Consider the following 20032-nt stretch of genomic DNA (forward strand, 5'->3'; position numbering starts at 1 on the left):
CCCGGGGCCAGGGGTACATTAGCACTCAAGGCCATAGCGACAGTAACAGTGCGTAAATAGGATCTAAATTGTATAGAATCGACACTAATGAAGAAAAGTTTCACCGTGTGGCAGCATAAACTCTTGCCGGTTCAACGTTTCGCTCTGTTTAGACCCTTGTCAAATTACAACTCAAGTTTTACACCCAGAGAGAAGTTGCCACAATCTAAGCTTGTTTAACAACCCGTGACTGTACGTTTGCTGGTAACTGAGACGGGCCCAGGAGTTGTGAATCAACCCCTGCAACCACAAACAGGTGAGTACACACACACACACACACACACACCAACCACCACACCACACACAAAAAGGGGTTAAATGCCTATAGACAAGTGTCTTTGACAACTAGTAACTACACACACACACACACACACACACACACACACACACACACACACACACACACACACACACACACACACACACACACACACACACACACACACGGGTTATAAACACTGCGTGGAAACAGGTCTGTGTGAACATAAAAACAGATTTGTACTTCAATTAACACTTCAGAAGAGGAGATTGATGGGTTGGTTTATGCGGGTAGTGTTGTGTTAGTGGTGTGGGTAGGTGGGTGAGGGTGTTAGTGGTGTGGGTGAGTGGGTGTTAGTGGTGTTGGTAGGTGGGTGAGGGTGTTAGTCGTGTGGGTGAGTGGGTGTTAGTGGTGTGGGTAGGTGGGTGAGTGGGTGTTAGTGGTGTGGGTAGGTGGGTGAGTGGGTGTTAGTCGTGTGGGTGAGTGGGTGTTAGTGGTGTGGGTAGGTGGGTTAGTGGTGTGGGTAGGTGGGTGAGTGGGTGTTAATCGTGTGGGTGAGTGGGTGTTAGTGGTGTGGGTAGGTGGGTGAGTGGGTGTTAGTCGTGTGGGTGAGTGGGTGTTAGTGGTGTGGGTAGGTGAGTGGGTGTTAGTCGTGTTTGTGAGTGGGTGTTAGTGGTGTGGGTAGGTGGGTGAGTGGGTGTTAGTCGTTTGGGTGAGTGGGTGTTAGTCGTGTGGGTAGGTGGGTGAGTGGGTGTTAGTCGTGTGGTTAGGTGGGTGAGTGGGTGTTAGTCGTGTGGTTAGGTGGGTGAGTGGGTGTTAGTCGTGTGGGTAGGTGGGTGAGTGGGTGTTAGTGTGGGTGAGTGGGTGTTAGTGGTGTGGGTAGGTGGGTGTTAGTGGTGTGGGAGTTGGTGGTGTAGATAGATGGGTGAGTGACTGTTAGTGGTGTAGATAGATGGGTGAGTGACTGTTAGTGGTGAGAACAGTTTTGTTAGTGGCAGGATGGATAAATGGAGGGAAAGAAGGACGGATAGAAGGATGAATTGGTTTACAGATGCATAGATTGGAAGGAATAAATAGATGACTGGAAGACTGAAGGAATTTATGGATAGGTAAAGGAATGGATGAGTGAAAGATAGACGGAAGCATTTATAGATGGACGGATGAATATGAACAAGGATGAACGGACGGATGAATAGATAGATGAAAGGAAGGATGAGTGGATGAAGAAATGGAGAAATGACTGGATCGAGGTAAGTCAACGATAGAAGAACTTAAGTAGGTTAGTAGACAGTAATCTTTAATGATCCTCCTGCAACTCTCTCGCTATCCAGTAATTACATAAACAACAGTTACCGTAAATAAATAGACAGGTTGGTAAACCGGGCGAAAGTGATTGAATAATTTACATTCGCTCGAGGGTACACAGTCAATTAGTCTAGTAAGTTTGTTTATGACTGATTAGCTAAATCAGTTAGTCTGGCTTGGTGGTCAGGCGACTCTTAACCTTAAGCCATTCACGAGCAACTAATCAGTTTGTTGATGACATGGTGGGTAGTTAGGCTGCCGGACAGGTTAATTAGGGTTCTGGTGTCAAGTGTAGGTCCGCTGGCTCACCTGGGGGCAGCAAGAGAGTCTTACCTGTAATTAAGGTAAACATCCGAGCAGATCATCCATCTTACCTGCGAAAGAAATGATTAAAATCACACAGGAGAAAATTATAAATTATGTACAAACATAATATCTCAGACCACAACAGGATTCGAGCCCGCAAAGTCGGCATCAGAGTACACAGTACTTTATCCACCCAGCCAGATTCCAGAGCTTTGTCAAGCCGTAACGGCTTGACAGATAAAATGCTACATTAGTTGCACATGTGCCCTTTTACCTAACTTTTGTAATAGAAGAATGTACAAGACAAGGGAGATAATTGATTAGGAACAACGTGTAGAAGTGATGTGAGCAAGAATGTTAGGAGACGATGTGTAGAAATTATTTGGACAAGAGCATTAACAAGAAAATAAGCATGTTGGTAAATGGTTCAGAGAAAGGGAAGCAGGAAAAGAAGAAAGAGTACGATAAAAAAAAAGGAAAAGAAAACCTGATTTCGTCCTAGTGGGATTATCCCACCTAAACTACACCTGATTTCCTCCTAGTGGAATTATCCCAACTAAACTATACCTGATATCCTGCTAGTGGGGTTATCCCACCTAAACTACACCTGATTTCCTCCTGGTGGAGTTGAAATGGAAGTTGCATGATTGCTTGAGGCTTGTGGCGTGGACAAGATTAAAAGGAAAAATCAGAATTGCCGCTCACCGGGTGGTTGAAGTCTACCGGGTAGACCGGGTGGTCTTCCCAGTACCTACGGGCTACTGGGGTCCTCCCAGACGCTTGATGACCCCTGGGGTCCTGACTGGAGACTCATAAGTGGAAGGCAGAGACGCATGTAATTCCTGAAGGAGTATACCCGGAGGGGTGTTCCTGGGGTCAACGACCCTGCCACTCGGTCCATGATCAGGCCTCGCGGTAGATCAGGGTCTGATCAAGAAAGCTTTTGCTACCGGCCTCATGCAATCCAGGGTAGGAATCATAGAGCGGCTGGTCAGGATAATTGTTTATCCTTTCTGGGAAGTAAACAACGAGCTGGAACCGAAGGAAGGCAGACAGGAGAGGACCAAGTGTCATCAGGACTGGCAGGAAATCAATTCGTCTTGTTTTTCCGCTCATTTCACCGTAATATAAGAATTTCACAACGCAGCAGGTGTTGGGATGAAGACGGTAGATAATGACACCTGAGCACAGTTCAAGACGTTGAGGGAACGTTTCGCCACAAATGGGTGTATTTCGACTAAAGAAGCCACTCTTGGCGAAACCGAGTAAGGTTTCGCGTTCAGTATTAACAATTAACTGTTAGTTACCATGCTAAATAAAAAAGACCTGTCGGGACGACCAAGAATACGGACAAAAACACGTGGAAATAGGACAAGTTAACTACGTATTAATTTAGGTTTAAGAGATACTGAGTTTTTGCTGAAGAGAGATTAAAATTTCACACTGGTAATGTGCACTGGTTAATATTCCCACCAACATGGGGGTTCTTGCATTGGTTAATGCGCCCCCCCCCCAACACAGAGACTCACTTTCTCCACGGTTCGCACCCACATGCTGTTCATCATTAATGTGAGAATGAATCGGCCACGTCAGTATCAAGTTGATACTGATAGTCTAACTTTGTTATACAACTTATACACCTTTGATAGTCTAACTTTATTATACAATTAATAGCTAAAGTGTAATGAACACTTGTCAGTGCTCAGTAATAACCCACATAGAGACAAACTCAGGAGATTAATTGATCCGTATATTTCTCCCCTCTTCTGGGGTCCTCTTCAGAAGAAGAGAATCCCAGACGGGGGTCGAAATACACAGATCAATTAATCTCGTGAGTTTCTATCTCTATATTGGTTATTGCTATACACTGTTAGATCTGATAGTATATATTTAAAGAGCTATGTGCAATAGAAAGGCCTATTTCTTTCCTGCATGGCGGAATAGGCTCACGCTGTGTACATGGCATTCAGTGCTGTGCACTGTGATGGAAGTTAGGTTAAGAAAGATTATCAGAAAACAGGACCAAGTATATCCTGATGCCGGTCTTGGTTATATGATGAGCGGCAGCTGGAGCCTTTGGTCATTTGACCGAGGCCTTCAGCTGGCTTACTGGTGCACCCTTTTAAAAATTAAGGTTATAATTATTACCACCATTTTTTCGCCTCTGTGATGGAGTTTGGCTCTCTGAGAGGCATCAGAATAATCGTTCTTGAGGACTTTTCATGATGATAGGTGGTTGGCGGCCGCAACCACGGCACCGCAGGTAACGGTCGTGCCGCCGGATGCAGCGGCGGTGGCAGAAGCCGCGGCTGCGGCTGCGGCAGTGAGAATATCTAAGTCAGAAGAGAAACTCTGGACTGCGTGATGGGCTGACTGGAGGGAGTTGGCCAATCTCTGGTGAACACATCAAGACAATTGCAGGTTAAATCCACTCTGGAATGTGTAAGCTCTGAGTTTTTTTGTGGCTGCAGAGCTAAAGTTCAGCTGGTGAGACGTACACTGGTGGTGCTGACGGTGCTCGGGCTGTGGTGCTTTAAGGAAGGAGTACGGCATCAGACCTAGTAGCACAAGCTAGTCAGGTCCAACTCTCACCCACTCATGCATTTATCTAACCTATTTTTAAAACTTCACAACGTTTTAGCCTGAATAACTGTACTCGGGAGTTTGTTCCACTCATCCACAACTCTATTACCAAACCAGTGCTTTCCTATATCCTTCCTGAATCTGAATTTTTCCAACTTGAAACCATTGCTGCGAGTCCTGTCTTGGCTGGAAATTTTCAGCACGCTATTTACATCCCCTTTATTTATTCCTGTTTTCCATTTATACACCTCGACCATATCCCCCCTAATTCTACGCCTTTCGAGAGAGTGCAGATTCAGGGCCCTCAGTCTGTCCTTAACTCGAAAAGTGAAGCCTCTGTAGGTGGTGATGGTAGTCGACGAGGCGGGCCCAAAGTGGTGATTGTTGTTGGTGATTGTGAGGATGATGTAGGTTCTGCTGTTGCATTATTTCTTCAACATCTTAATTGATTGTGGGTTTTTATGTATTTTTCTAACTTAATCCACTTATTACTATTGTATTTTTCTATATTCGTTTTTTTCTTCGTCAATTCTCTTAGCTCTTTTTTATTTTTGTGGTCGTTAATTATTTTATTTTACCCAATTAATTTTTGTATTTTATCCATTAATTGACTTATTTTGCATTTTTTAAATGACGTATTTTTGTATTTTTTTTCCATTAACTCACTAACTTTTATATTTTTTCTGTATTAATTCCCTTATTTTCGCATTTTTCTCCTTTATTTTTTATTCAGAAAAAACATAAATGACGTAAACTTCAGCATTAAGAAAAAACTCACTTCACTTTTATAATTCTGTGTTTGATCATTTCTTTTCCCCGACTTTCTTTGAAATTTTTTCACCTTCATATTTTATGGGACCTAAAAGGCAAGAGATATATTATTTACCGAACGTACGTGTGTGTGTGTGTGTGTGTGTGTGTGTGTGTGTGTGTGTTTGTATGTGTGTGTGTACTCACCTAGTTGTGGTTACAGGGGTCGAATCACAGCTCCTGGCCCCACCTCTTCACTGGCCGCTACTGGGTCACTCTCCCTGCACCATGAGCTATATCATACCTCTGCTTAAAGCTATGAATGGATTCTGCCTGCACTACATCTCTTCCCAAACTATTCCACTTCCTGACTACCCTGTGTGTGTGTGTGTGTGTGTGTGTGTGTGTGTGTGTGTTTGTGTGTGTGTGTGACTTAGGGTACACACACTCGAGCTTATTACACAGACAAATACACACGCTGATTAAGGTTACACTGACTTCCACTAATCAGCAGCATGGACAAAAATAAGTCCCTTCATGGTCTGGAATCATATATCTGTAAAGGTTGTATTACTACGAGGGAGAGAAAGAGAGGGCGAATGAATGAGAGGGAGAGAGGAATAACGAAGAACGATTTGGAGAGAATGAACCAGGAAAGATAACGAATGGAGAAAGGAAGGAATAGGAGAGAGAATGGAGTGAGAAAACGCATGAGGGAGTGAGGATGTACTGCCATAGTCGCACTGACATTGTCGTACTGCCATAGTCGTACTGCCATTGTCGTACTGCCATTGTCGTACTGCCAGAGTCCTGCTGCCATAGTCGTGCTGCCATAGTCTTACTGCTAATACTGCCACAGTTGTACTGTCATAGTCTTACTGACAGTCGTACTGCCATAGAGATACCACCACAGTAGTACTACCACAGTCGTACCACCACAGTTGTACTGCAGTCGTACCAACAAGAACGACCGAGGGAGAGGTGGAGCGAGCCAAGGAACAGCGGGCAGGAGACCACTGATAACTTTTTATACAATATTTTTTATCACCTGGTCAGAGATTAAGGAGATTGTTGAGTTGAATATGAAGCAGTGTCTGTTTCTGCTGGGTAGATAGGGGGAGGGACGGTGAGTGGGAGAGATGGAAGGGAAGGTGGGTGAAAGTAGGAAGAGCGAAAAAGAAAGCAGAGGAGAGAGTACATGGAGAAAAACAGATGGCAGGAGAACAAGGGCTATTTATAAAAAAAAAATAGGATGGGTATCTGATAATACAGCTACCTCTACAAGGCTATGTCAGATTTTGACTAAGATGCCTTCAGCGGTCTCCCGTTTGACTGTTTTCATAACAGGCAAATGATGTGTGTAATGGAAGGGATGGTTAGGCTGCTACAACCACACCTGCAACTGCTAGTGCAACAGCTATTAGTACTACAACTAATTCTAATAATAAGATTACTACTGCTACAATTACTACTACTACTACAACTGCTACAACTACTACTACTACTATTACTACAACCACTACAACTGCTAGTAATAGGAGTAGCAGTAGTAATAACAGTAATACAGTATAACGTTTATTAAACTCTGAGCTGTTTTACATAAGTCGGTCAGAAAAATCATCCTTCGCCTGACTGAGGTAAACCAAGACGTCTTAGTGACGTCAGTCATCTTATAGAAATCATCTTTCTCGAAGAAGTCAGACGTCAAGGAGACGTTAGCCAGTTTAAGACTTCAGTGGTATTACAGACTGTTTCTTGAAATACTTACTCATGTGTTGTACCCTCGGGTGTGTTGTAGGCTCGAACCTTCGTCAATCTAATCGTAACATGGATTTGCAGTACGAAATTTTTCCCGTAGATGGTCTTCGTTTTTACCCCCATGCAAATGGGTGCTTTATATTCCCTCTCCTCGGATCAACTCTGATCACTTCCCATCTCCCTAATGATAAAGGATTCGACACATCACATTAAATATTACCAAAATCGCAAAGAAGGGCTAAACCCATAGGAGCCACATAGCTCCTGGGGACAGTGAGGGGGAAAATTAAGTTTGATCCAAGGAAAGGGAGGATACCTTCAGTTCCCCCCCCCAGTACCCCACCCCAACCAGCTCCCTGGCACCGTCTACGTCAGAGGAAAAAAAAAAACTTGTGAAAGAGAAAGTCTGAAAATCAAGTCTTATAAATTGCAAGTCTTGGAAGAAAATGACGCATTTCAATCACCTCATATTCTTGAGGCGGTATTCAGGTTTGATCCGAGGATAGGGAGTGAGACCCGGACTTCAATAGAGGGGAAACACAATTAACTAGCCACTACCGCCCACAGATGGATGTAGTGTGCACAGTAAACTAGCCACGACCTTCCACATGATGGGGACTTGGTACACAGTAAACTAGCCACGACCTTCCACATGATGTGGACTTGGTACACAGTAAACTAGCCACGACCTTCCACATGATGGGTACTTCGTACACAGTAAACTAGCCACGACCCTCCACATGATGGGTACTTGGTACACAGTAAACTAGCCACGACCTTCCACATGATGGGTACTTGGTACACAGTAAACTAGCCACGACCTTCCACATGATGGGGACTTGGTACACAGTAAACTAGCCACGACCTTCCACATGATGGGTACTTGGTACACAGTAAACTAGCCACGACCTTCCACATGATGGGTACTTGGTACACAGAAAACTAGCCACGACCTTCCACATGATGGGTACTTGGTACACAGTAAACTAGCCACGACCTTCCACATGATGGGTACTTGGTACACAGTAAACTAGCCACGACCTTCCACATGATGGGTACTTGGTACACAGTAAACTAGCCACGACCTTCCACATGATGAATACTTGGTACACAGTAAACTAGCCACGACCCTCCACATGATGGGTACTTGGTACACAGTAAACTAGCCACGACCCTCCACATGATGGATACTTGGTACACAGTAAACTAGCCACGACCCTCCACATGATGGGTACTTGGTACACAGTAAACTAGCCACCACCCTCATGATGGGCACTTGATATGCAGTAAACTAGCCACGACCCTCCACATGATGGATACTTGGTACACAGTAAACTAGCCACGACCCTCCACATGATGGATACTTGGTACACAGTAAGCTAGCCACGACCCTCCACATGATGGGTACTTGGTACACAGTAAACTAGCCACCACCCTCATGATGGGCACTTGATACACAGTAAACTAGCCACGACCCTCCACATGATGGATACTTGGTACACAGTAAACTAGCCACGACCCTCCACATGATGGGGACTTGGTACACAGTAAACTAGCCACGACCCTCCACATGATGGATACTTGGTACACAGTAAACTAGCCACGACCCTCCACATGATGGGTACTTGGTACACAGTAAACTAGCCACCACCCTCATGATGGGCAATTGATACACAGTAAACTAGCCACGACCCTCCACATTTTGGATACTTGGTACACAGTAAACTAGCCACGACCCTCCACATAATGGATACTTGATACACAGTAATCTAGCCACGACCCTCCACATGATGGATAGTTGGTACACAGTAAACTAGCCACGACCCTCCACATGATGGGTACTCGGTACACAGTAAACTAGCCACGACCCTCATGATGGATAGTGATACACAGTAAACTAGCCACGACCCTCCACATGATGGGTACTTGGTACACAGTAAACTAGCCACGACCCTCCACATGATGGGTACTTGGTACACAGTAAACTAGCCACGACCTTCCACATGATGGATACTGATACACAGTAAACTAGCCACGACCCTGCACATGATGGGTACTTGGTACACAGTAAACTAGCCACGACCTTCCACATGATGGATATTGATACACAGTAAACTAGCCACGACCCTCCACATGATGAGTACTTGGTACACAGTAAACTAGCCACGACCCTCCACATGATGGGTACTTGGTACACAGTAAACTAGCCACGACCCTCCACATGAAGGGTACTTGGTACACAGTAAACTAGCCACGACCCTCCACATGATGGGTACTTGGTACACAGTAAACTAGCTACGACCCTCCACATGAAGGGTACTTGGTACACAGTAAACTAGCCACGACCCTCCACATGATTTGTACTTGGTACACAGTAAACTAGCCACGACCCTCCACATGATGGGTACTTGGTACACAGTAAACTAGCCACGACCCTCCACATGATGGATACTTGGTACACAGTAAACTAGCCACGACCCTCCACATGATGGGTACTTGGTACACAGTAAACTAGCCACGACCCTCCACATGATGGATACTTGGTACACAGTAAACTAGCCACGACCCTCCACATGAAGGGTACTTGGTACACAGTAAACTAGCCACGACCCTCCACATGATGGGTACTTGGTACACAGTAAACTAGCCACAACCCTCCACATGATGGATACTTGGTACACAGTAAACTAGCCACGACCCTCCACATGATAGGTACTTGGTACACAGTAAACTAGCCACGACCCTCCACATGATGGGTACTTGGTACACAGTAAACTAGCCACCACCCTCATGATGGGCACTTGATACACAGTAAACTAGCGAAGACCCTCCACATGATGGATACTTGGTACACAGTAAACTAGCCACGACCCTCCACATGATGGATACTTGATACACAGTAATCTAGCCACGACCCTCCACATGATGGATAGTTGGTACACAGTAAACTAGCCACGACCCTCCACATGATGGGTACTTGGTACACAGTAAACTAGCCACGACCCTCATGATGGATACTGATACACAGTAAACTAGCCACGACCCTCCACATGATGGGTACTTGGTACACAGTAAACTAGCCGCGACCCTCCACATGATGGGTACTTGGTACACAGTAAACTAGCCACGACCTTCCACATGATGGATACTGATACACAGTAAACTAGCCACGACCCTCCACATGATGGGTACTTGGTACACAGTAAACTAGCCACGACCTTCCACATGATGTATACTGATACACAGTAAACTAGCCACGACCCTCCACATGATGGGTACTTGGTACACAGTAAACTAGCCACGACCCTCCACGTGATGGGTACTTGGTACACAGTAAACTAGCCACGACCCTCCACATGATGGGTACTTGGTACACAGTAAACTAGCCACGACCCTCCACATGATGGGTACTTGGTACACAGTAAACTAGCCATGACCCTCATGATGGATACTGATACACAGTAATCTAGCCACGACCCTCCACATGATGGGTACTTGGTACACAGTAAACTAGCCACGACCCTCCACATGATGGGTACTTGGTACACAGTAAACTAGCCACGACCCTCCACATGATGGATACTTGGTACACAGTAAACTAGCCACGACCCTCCACATGATGGGTACTTGGTACACAGTAAACTAGCCACGACCCTCCACATGATGGATACTTGGTACACAGTAAACTAGCCACGACCCTCCACATGAAGGGTACTTGGTACACAGTAAACTAGCCACGACCCTCCACATGATGGGTTCTTGGTACACAGTAAACTAGCCACGACCCTCCACATGATGGGTACTTGGTACACAGTAAACTAGCCACGACCCTCCACATGATGGGTACTTAGTACACAGTAAACTAGTCACGACCCTCCACATGATGGGTACTTGGTACACAGTAAACTAGCCACGACCCTCATGATGGATACTGATACTCAGTAAACTAGCCACGACCCTCCACATGATGGGTACTTGGTACACAGTAAACTAGCCACGACCCTCCACATGATGGGTACTTGGTACACAGTAAACTAGCCACGACCCTCCACATGATGGGTACTTGGTACACAGTAAACTAGCCACGACCCTCCACATGATGGGTACTTGGTACACAGTAAACTAGCCACGACCCTCCACATGATGGGTACTTGGTACACAGTAAACTAGCCACGACCCTCCACATGATGGGTACTTGGTACACAGTAAACTAGCCACGACCCTCCACATGATGGGTACTTGGTACACAGTAAACTAGCCACGACCCTCCACATGATGGGTACTTGGTACACAGTAAACTAGCCACGACCCTCCACATGATGGGTACTTGGTACACAGTAAACTAGCCACGACCCTCCACATGAAGAGTACTTGGTACACAGTAAACTAGCCACGACCCTTCACATGATGGGTACTTGGTACACAGTAAACTAGCCACGACCCTCCACATGATGGGTACTTGGTACACAGTAAACTAGCCACGACCCTCCACATGATGGGTACTTGGTACACAGTAAACTAGCCACGACCCTCCACATGATGGGTACTTGGTACACAGTAAACTAGCCACGACCCTCCACATGATGGGTACTTGGTACACAGTAAACTAGCCACGACCCTCCACATGATGGGTACTTGGTACACAGTAAACTAGCCACGACCCTCCACATGATGGGTACTTGGTACACAGTAAACTAGCCACGACCCTCCACAGGATCAGCCTTGTCATCGACCGTATTACAGCAATTGAGCTGACATTTGCAACTTCACCAAGTTGAAGCAAGTTTGATACGGATGAACCGCGGGAAAAAGTTACTGCTCCTGAAGCCTAGACTGCGAGCGATATTATTTCTTGGTTTTCATCCGAAAGAGGTCGAGAGCGAGATCTTTAACGAGATCTTTCCGAGTGACTGTCGAGGAATCTCGAAGTAGCTGCCATCTTCTTGAACCACTTGTGACATTTGATTTTGATATTTGTTTGTGTGTGTGTGTGTGTGTGTGTGTGTGTGTGTGTGTCTAAGATTTCCGGTGTTTTTCATTCCCAGTGGTTTTCATACGCTATTTCTTTCTCTTATTTTATCGCAGCCACAAATCACATTCTTCTATTTCTCTTTATTATTATTATTAAAATTGAAAAGAAGCTCTAAACACGCATGTGCCGTTACATGTGTATAACACGTATGTGTAATACTGTGTATACACAGTGTGTATAAAAAAGTATATACAACGTGTTTCGGCGTGTGTACGAGTATTTGTGCAAGTATTTATGTTCTTTACACAACGAGTGTACATGGATCTTTGAGGTTGTGTGTGTGTGTGTGTACCAACTGAAGACATGTAAGCGCGTGTGTCTGTGGTTTAAGTTATGCCGATGACGTCGCTACCATTTGCTCAGGATATCGCACTCAGCACCTGTTGACATTACCGTAATAGCGTTGGGCTTAACGGGCGGCCGTGTAGGCAGAAACCTTCCCGGAACAGTCTCTCTAAGAAAAAAAAAATTATATCACTTACCAATTTAAAGTTCACGGAAAAAAATATTCCCGGTCACTTTCGCGAAAAGAAATTTTTTTGTAAATAAGTATTTTATTGCGTAGAAAAGAAATTAATAATGAAATTAAGATTTTTTTTTTAAATTGCAGTTCGGCGTTGTATATATTGGCATAGTCTGCTGCTTGCTTCTCTTCCACCGAGGCACTGAACCGCGGTTAACGAACGGAGGGTCGAGACTGCACCACTCCGTGAGCCAGATAGCCTACGCGGATTTAACGCTTCGTTGATTTGTTGTCTGCCCCTCAAGGGAGGTTTCTTGACGCTAGTGAGGGGTTCTTGATCTAGGGAATTGGATCTGTGCTCCAGTTCCCTGAATTGAGCCCGAGTGTCTTCCACCCCCCCCCCCACCCAACAAGGTGCTGAATAATCCCTTCGGATTTAGCGCTTCCCCATTATAGTAATAATGTGTTGTCAGATTTTATGGAAAAAATCTATTTTTTTTATGGTCTTCTAGACGTAAATGAGGTAACGTTGTATGGACTTTTAATTGGCAGACACGTGAGAGAGCGTGATTCTTCATTAAATCAACGTTTCGCCCAGGTAGAGCTCTACGTGAATGAAACGAGGCTGTAATAAAGGCTGGTGTTGTTTTTAGTAAGTGGCTTAGAAAACCGACAAGTTGATAAATATGTCAATTGTGCAACACTTTAAGTATCTTTATTCTGGAGACGTTTCGCCAGCCAGTTGCTTCTTCAGTCAAGTGCAAAGAAAAGTGGAAGAGGAGTGGTAGGCGGAGTCACTAGTAGGAAAAACCCACTAATGGCAGCAGATAGAGCCTAGAGAAATTCTTTATAGCTTGCCAGACCTATAAGCCCGACCTACATTCACTTGCGGGTTTTTCCACTGGTGATGCCGCCTACCACTGCTCCATCTCACCTTTGCAGTATATAAGCCCCGTCTCCACAAATATACTGCATTGTTATCAACTCCAGACTGAGGGACTGATTACCTTGCATTCCTCATCTTCCACCGCTTCTCTGCATTGGACTGAAGAAGCCACTGGTTGGTGAAACATTTCCAGAATAAAGATACCCAAGTGTTGCAAGAGTGTCTTATTTATCAGCTTATTTATCTACCTCTCTGTCTACCTGTTGTCTTACGTGGCAGTAAATGGGGAAAGATAGACAGCAGAGGATTTGACAGTCAACACCGAAAAGACGTACTAGCTAACTCTCCCTAGATTAAAAAGTATCTTGCATTGTCTAGGTTGAAGGAAATCCTCTTGAAGTTGTGTCAACATTATTTTAAACTAGTTTGAAGCCGGATGTGAATTAATGGTATGTTTGTGGTACCATAAGGGACTGACCATCTCGAAACTACGTCTACAAAGGTGATGGACTGATTACATCGTCTTTCCATCTCTCCTGCTTCTGCTGCCTCCTCTGTGCTCGACTGAAGAAGCCTACTGTGTAGGCGAAACGTTTCGGAATAAAGATACCTACCTGTTGCACACGTGTCTTATGAACAGTGAGCGTTCCCGACAACAGCGAATGGAAATAAATGGTATAAAATACCGACACAATGGCAATATAAACACAAATGCAGTATAATGTGATCCTTTATTGACTACGTTTCGCCCACACAGTGGGCTTTTTCAAGTCACAAACAGAACTACCTGGGGTGGAAGGAACGCGAGTATTTATAGTCCGGCTGAGGTCAGGTGAAGAATGCTGCATCTGATGATGTACCGAGTGGGGTTGTAGAGTCTAAAAACTTGGGTAGCTTGGAAAGGAGACTGGACAAGTTTGTGAGCAGACCTTCTACAGTGTTCTTATGTGGGATAGCGATGAAGAAGTTTCTTGGCAAGTGGTTCAGCTATGTTATAGAAGCCACTATTCTGGTTGAAGTTGTCGGATATAGAAATAAGTGATGATTCCAGGATTCTTCGGTATTGAGTGTTGTCTTCTGTGGCGATAAGTCTTGAGTTTCTGTAGTTTATCAAGTGGTTGTGTGAATTACGGTGTTGTACGCAGGCATTCCTTGTGTCGTCAGACCTGCTTGCGTATTGGTGTTCTGAAATACGTGTTTGGAGGTCCCTTGATGTTTCGCCCACGTATAACTTGTTGCAGTCATTACAAGGGATTATGTATACCCCTGCAGAGGATGGAGGCTTGTCCTGCCTACTACTGGTGATGTCCTTGATGGTCGTGGTTGTGGAGGTAGATACTTGGAATGATGTTTTGGCAAAGATGTTGGAAACATGTTTGGCAATGGAGTTGGTGGGAAGGACTATGTATCTCTTCTCGGCAGTGTCTTCTCTGGGTGTGTTGAAGATGTTTAATGCTCGCCGTCTGCAGTCTCTGATGAAGTGACGAGGATAGTGGAGTTTGGAAAATACTTGTTCAATTATAGTGCATTCTTCCTCAAGGAACTCGTTGCTGCAGATTCTGAGTGCACGCAGGAAGAAGCCTATAATTACACCACGTTTGGTTTTGGTGTCGTGGTGAGAGTAGAAGTGGAGAAGATCGTTTTGGTTGGTGGGTTTTCGATAGACTTTAAAACGAAGTTCGTGGTCAGCTTTGCAGAGTAGAACATCAAGGAAAGGAAGAGTGTTGTCGACTTCTTCTTCAAGTGTGAACTGGATTGAAGGCTCGACCTGGTTGAGCTTGTCTTGGAGAGCTTGAACGTTGAAGCGTTTAGGAGTTATGAGGAGAATGTCGTCAACATAACGGAGCCAGGTGACAGACGAAGGAATAATGGTGGAGAAACGTTCGGCTTCTAGATGTTCCATGTATAGGTTCGCCAGGACTGCACTGAGTGGCGAACCCATGGGTAGTCCAAAAGTCTGCTGAAAGAGGTGATTTTCGAAAGAGAAACACGTAAAGCCAACACATAGTTCAACAAGGTCGATGAAGTCGCTGGCTGGAATGGGAAGATCAAGTGAATCGTCAATTTTCCTGCGCAAGAGATCGATGGCTTGTTTAGTAGGTACTTTAGTGAATAGGGAAGTCACGTCAAGGCTGGAAAGTTTCTTGTTCCTGATGTTGATGTTGCGAATGCGATTGAGAAGATCACCTGAGTGTTTGAGATGTGCTGGACTGATAGTGCCCAAGAGTTTCGAGAGGTGTTTGGCGAGAATTCCTGAGAGCTTGTGGGGAGCACTGCCTATTCCCGAGGATATGGGCCTCAGTGGGATACCAGGCTTGTGAGTCTTTGGCAGGCCGTACATTCTGGCAGGTCTGGGGTTGCTGGGCATGGTGTGCAGAAGTTTCTTCCCTTGTTCTGAGCTCCTCAGAATGCGGCGAGTCCTTTGAAGAAAAGTTTTAGTAAGGTTGTCCACTTGGTTAGTTGTGAGAGGTTTGTAGGTATCTGGGTCATTAAGTAGATTGAGCATTTTGTTCCTGTAATCGTCAGTGTTCATGATAACAACACCACCTCCTTTATCAGCGGTGGTGACCCTGATGGTCGTGTCTTCTGCTAAACCTTTGAGTGCATTGATGTAACGTCGGGGTATGACTGGGGAGCTGCGTGTTGAGATGGCTGCTGAGATGATGCCTTGAAGATAGCCTTTTTGGAAGTCGGAGTCATTGTGTCTGTAGTTTTTGGCGATGAAATTGAGGTCTTGTTTTGGTTTCGTAATTCCTGTTGCGAATTTGAGGCCTAAGCTGAGGGCTTCAGTTTCTGTGGTTGACAGTGGACGAGATGAAAGATTTTGAATAATTTCAGGTCTTCCTAAACTTTTCCAATTACTATTATCGCAGAGTGTTTGTAGTTTCCTAGTAAGTCTGATCTTCTGTTGAACATTCGCTGTGGTAACTCTGCTGCGAATGATTTCGGCGGTGCGTCTGTTCATGTTGCCCCGGAGTGTTGTGCCTAGTGTTCTGGCTTGGAGAAAAGCTTCCTTTGTAGCATTGTTTAAGTCATCTGCACACTCTTCAAGGTAGGTCCGAGCTGTAGCGGAGAAAGGTGGTTTGATGTTGGCAATTTGAGGAGGAGTAGATCTTGGTAAGACCATTTCTTGGATGCAGTCACGAAGAAAATTGTGTCTGTTGCGAAGTGAGTAAGCTTTTAGGAGAAGGTCCAGGTATTCTCTGTGTGAAGGATCCATTTCTACTGCAGTGTTTGACACGATGGAAATAAATGGTATAAAATACCGACACAATGGCAATATAAACACAAATGCAGTATAATGTGATCCTTTATTGACTACGTTTCGCCCACACAGTGGGCTTTTTCAAGTCACAAACAGAACTACCTGGGGTGGAAGGAACGCGAGTATTTATAGTCCGGCTGAGGTCAGGTGAAGAATGCTGCATCTGATGATGTACCGAGTTGGGTTGTAGAGTCTAAAAACTTGGGTAGCTTGGAAAGGAGACTGGACAAGTTTGTGAGCAGACCTTCTACAGTGTTCTTATGTGGGATAGCGATGAAGAAGTTTCTTGGCAAGTGGTTCAGCTATGTTATAGAAGCCACTATTCTGGTTGAAGTTGTCGGATATAGAAATAAGTGATGATTCCAGGATTCTTCGGTATTGAGTGTTGTCTTCTGTGGCGATAAGTCTTGAGTTTCTGTAGTTTATCAAGTGGTTGTGTGAATTACGGTGTTGTACGCAGGCATTCCTTGTGTCGTCAGACCTGCTTGCGTATTGGTGTTCTGAAATACGTGTTTGGAGGTCCCTTGATGTTTCGCCCACGTATAACTTGTTGCAGTCATTACAAGGGATTATGTATACCCCTGCAGAGGATGGAGGCTTGTCCTGCCTACTACTGGTGATGTCCTTGATGGTCGTGGTTGTGGAGGTAGATACTTGGAATGATGTTTTGGCAAAGATGTTGGAAACATGTTTGGCAATGGAGTTGGTGGGAAGGACTATGTATCTCTTCTCGGCAGTGTCTTCTCTGGGTGTGCTCTCCAAGACAAGCTCAACCAGGTCGAGCCTTCAATCCAGTTCACACTTGAAGAAGAGGTCGACAACACTCTTCCTTTCCTTGATGTTCTACTCTGCAAAGCTGACCACGAACTTCGTTTTAAAGTCTATCGAAAACCCACCAACCAAAACGATCTTCTCCACTTCTACTCTCACCACGACACCAAAACCAAACGTGGTGTAATTATAGGCTTCTTCCTGCGTGCACTCAGAATCTGCAGCAACGAGTTCCTTGAGGAAGAATGCACTATAATTGAACAGGTATTTTCCAAACTCCACTATCCTCGTCACTTCATCAGAGACTGCAGACGGCGAGCACTAAACATCTTCAACACACCCAGAGAAGACACTGCCGAGAAGAGATACATAGTCCTTCCCACCAACTCCATTGCCAAACATGTTTCCAACATCTTTGCCAAAACATCATTCCAAGTATCTACCTCCACAACCACGACCATCAAGGACATCACCAGTAGTAGGCAGGACAAGCCTCCATCCTCTGCAGGGGTATACATAATCCCTTGTAATGACTGCAACAAGTTATACGTGGGCGAAACATCAAGGGACCTCCAAACACGTATTTCAGAACACCAATACGCAAGCAGGTCTGACGACACAAGGAATGCCTGCGTACAACACCGTAATTCACACAACCACTTGATAAACTACAGAAACTCAAGACTTATCGCCACAGAAGACAACACTCAATACCGAAGAATCCTGGAATCATCACTTATTTCTATATCCGACAACTTCAACCAGAATAGTGGCTTCTATAACATAGCTGAACCACTTGCCAAGAAACTTCTTCATCGCTATCCCACATAAGAACACTGTAGAAGGTCTGCTCACAAACTTGTCCAGTCTCCTTTCCAAGCTACCCAAGTTTTTAGACTCTACAACCCAACTCGGTACATCATCAGATGCAGCATTCTTCACCTGACCTCAGCCGGACTATAAATACTCGCGTTCCTTCCACCCCAGGTAGTTCTGTTTGTGACTTGAAAAAGCCCACTGTGTGGGCGAAACGTAGTCAATAAAGGATCACATTATACTGCATTTGTGTTTATATTGCCATTGTGTCGGTATTTTATACCATTTATTTCCATCGTGTCAAACACTGCAGTAGAAATGGATCCTTCACACAGAGAATACCTGGACCTTCTTCTAAAAGCTTACTCACTTCGCAACAGACACAATTTTCTTCGTGACTGCATCCAAGAAATGGTCTTACCAAGATCTACTCCTCCTCAAATTGCCAACATCAAACCACCTTTCTCCGCTACAGCTCGGACCTACCTTGAAGAGTGTGCAGATGACTTAAACAATGCTACAAAGGAAGCTTTTCTCCAAGCCAGAACACTAGGCACAACACTCCGGGGCAACATGAACAGACGCACCGCCGAAATCATTCGCAGCAGAGTTACCACAGCGAATGTTCAACAGAAGATCAGACTTACTAGGAAACTACAAACACTCTGCGATAATAGTAATTGGAAAAGTTTAGGAAGACCTGAAATTATTCAAAATCTTTCATCTCGTCCACTGTCAACCACAGAAACTGAAGCCCTCAGCTTAGGCCTCAAATTCGCAACAGGAATTACGAAACCAAAACAAGACCTCAATTTCATCGCCAAAAACTACAGACACAATGACTCCGACTTCCAAAAAGGCTATCTTCAAGGCATCATCTCAGCAGCCATCTCAACACGCAGCTCCCCAGTCATACCTCGACGTTACATCAATGCACTCAAAGGTTTAGCAGAAGACACGACCATCAGGGTCACCACCGCTGATAAAGGAGGTGGTGTTGTTATCATGAACACTGACGATTACAGGAACAAAATGCTCAATCTACTTAATGACCCAGATACCTACAAACCTCTCACAACTAACCAAGTGGACAACCTTACTAAAACTTTTCTTCAAAGGACTCGCCGCATTCTGAGGAGCTCAGAACAAGGGAAGAAACTTCTGCACACCATGCCCAGCAACCCCAGACCTGCCAGAATGTACGGCCTGCCAAAGACTCACAAGCCTGGTATCCCACTGAGGCCCATATCCTCGGGAATAGGCAGTGCTCCCCACAAGCTCTCAGGAATTCTCGCCAAACACCTCTCGAAACTCTTGGGCACTATCAGTCCAGCACATCTCAAACACTCAGGTGATCTTCTCAATCGCATTCGCAACATCAACATCAGGAACAAGAAACTTTCCAGCCTTGACGTGACTTCCCTATTCACTAAAGTACCTACTAAACAAGCCATCGATCTCTTGCGCAGGAAAATTGACGATTCACTTGATCTTCCCATTCCAGCCAGCGATTTCATCGACCTTGTTGAACTATGTGTTGGCTTTACGTGTTTCTCTTTCGAAAATCACCTCTTTCAGCAGACTTTTGGACTACCCATGGGTTCGCCACTCAGTGCAGTCCTGGCGAACCTATACATGGAACATCTAGAAGCCGAACGTTTCTCCACCATTATTCCTTCGTCTGTCACCTGGCTCCGTTATGTTGACGACATTCTCCTCATAACTCCTAAACGCTTCAACGTTCAAGCTCTCCAAGACAAGCTCAACCAGGTCGAGCCTTCAATCCAGTTCACACTTGA

Source organism: Cherax quadricarinatus, chromosome 50 (genome assembly GCF_038502225.1).
Source record: "Cherax quadricarinatus isolate ZL_2023a chromosome 50, ASM3850222v1, whole genome shotgun sequence".
NCBI lineage: Eukaryota > Metazoa > Arthropoda > Malacostraca > Decapoda > Parastacidae > Cherax > Cherax quadricarinatus.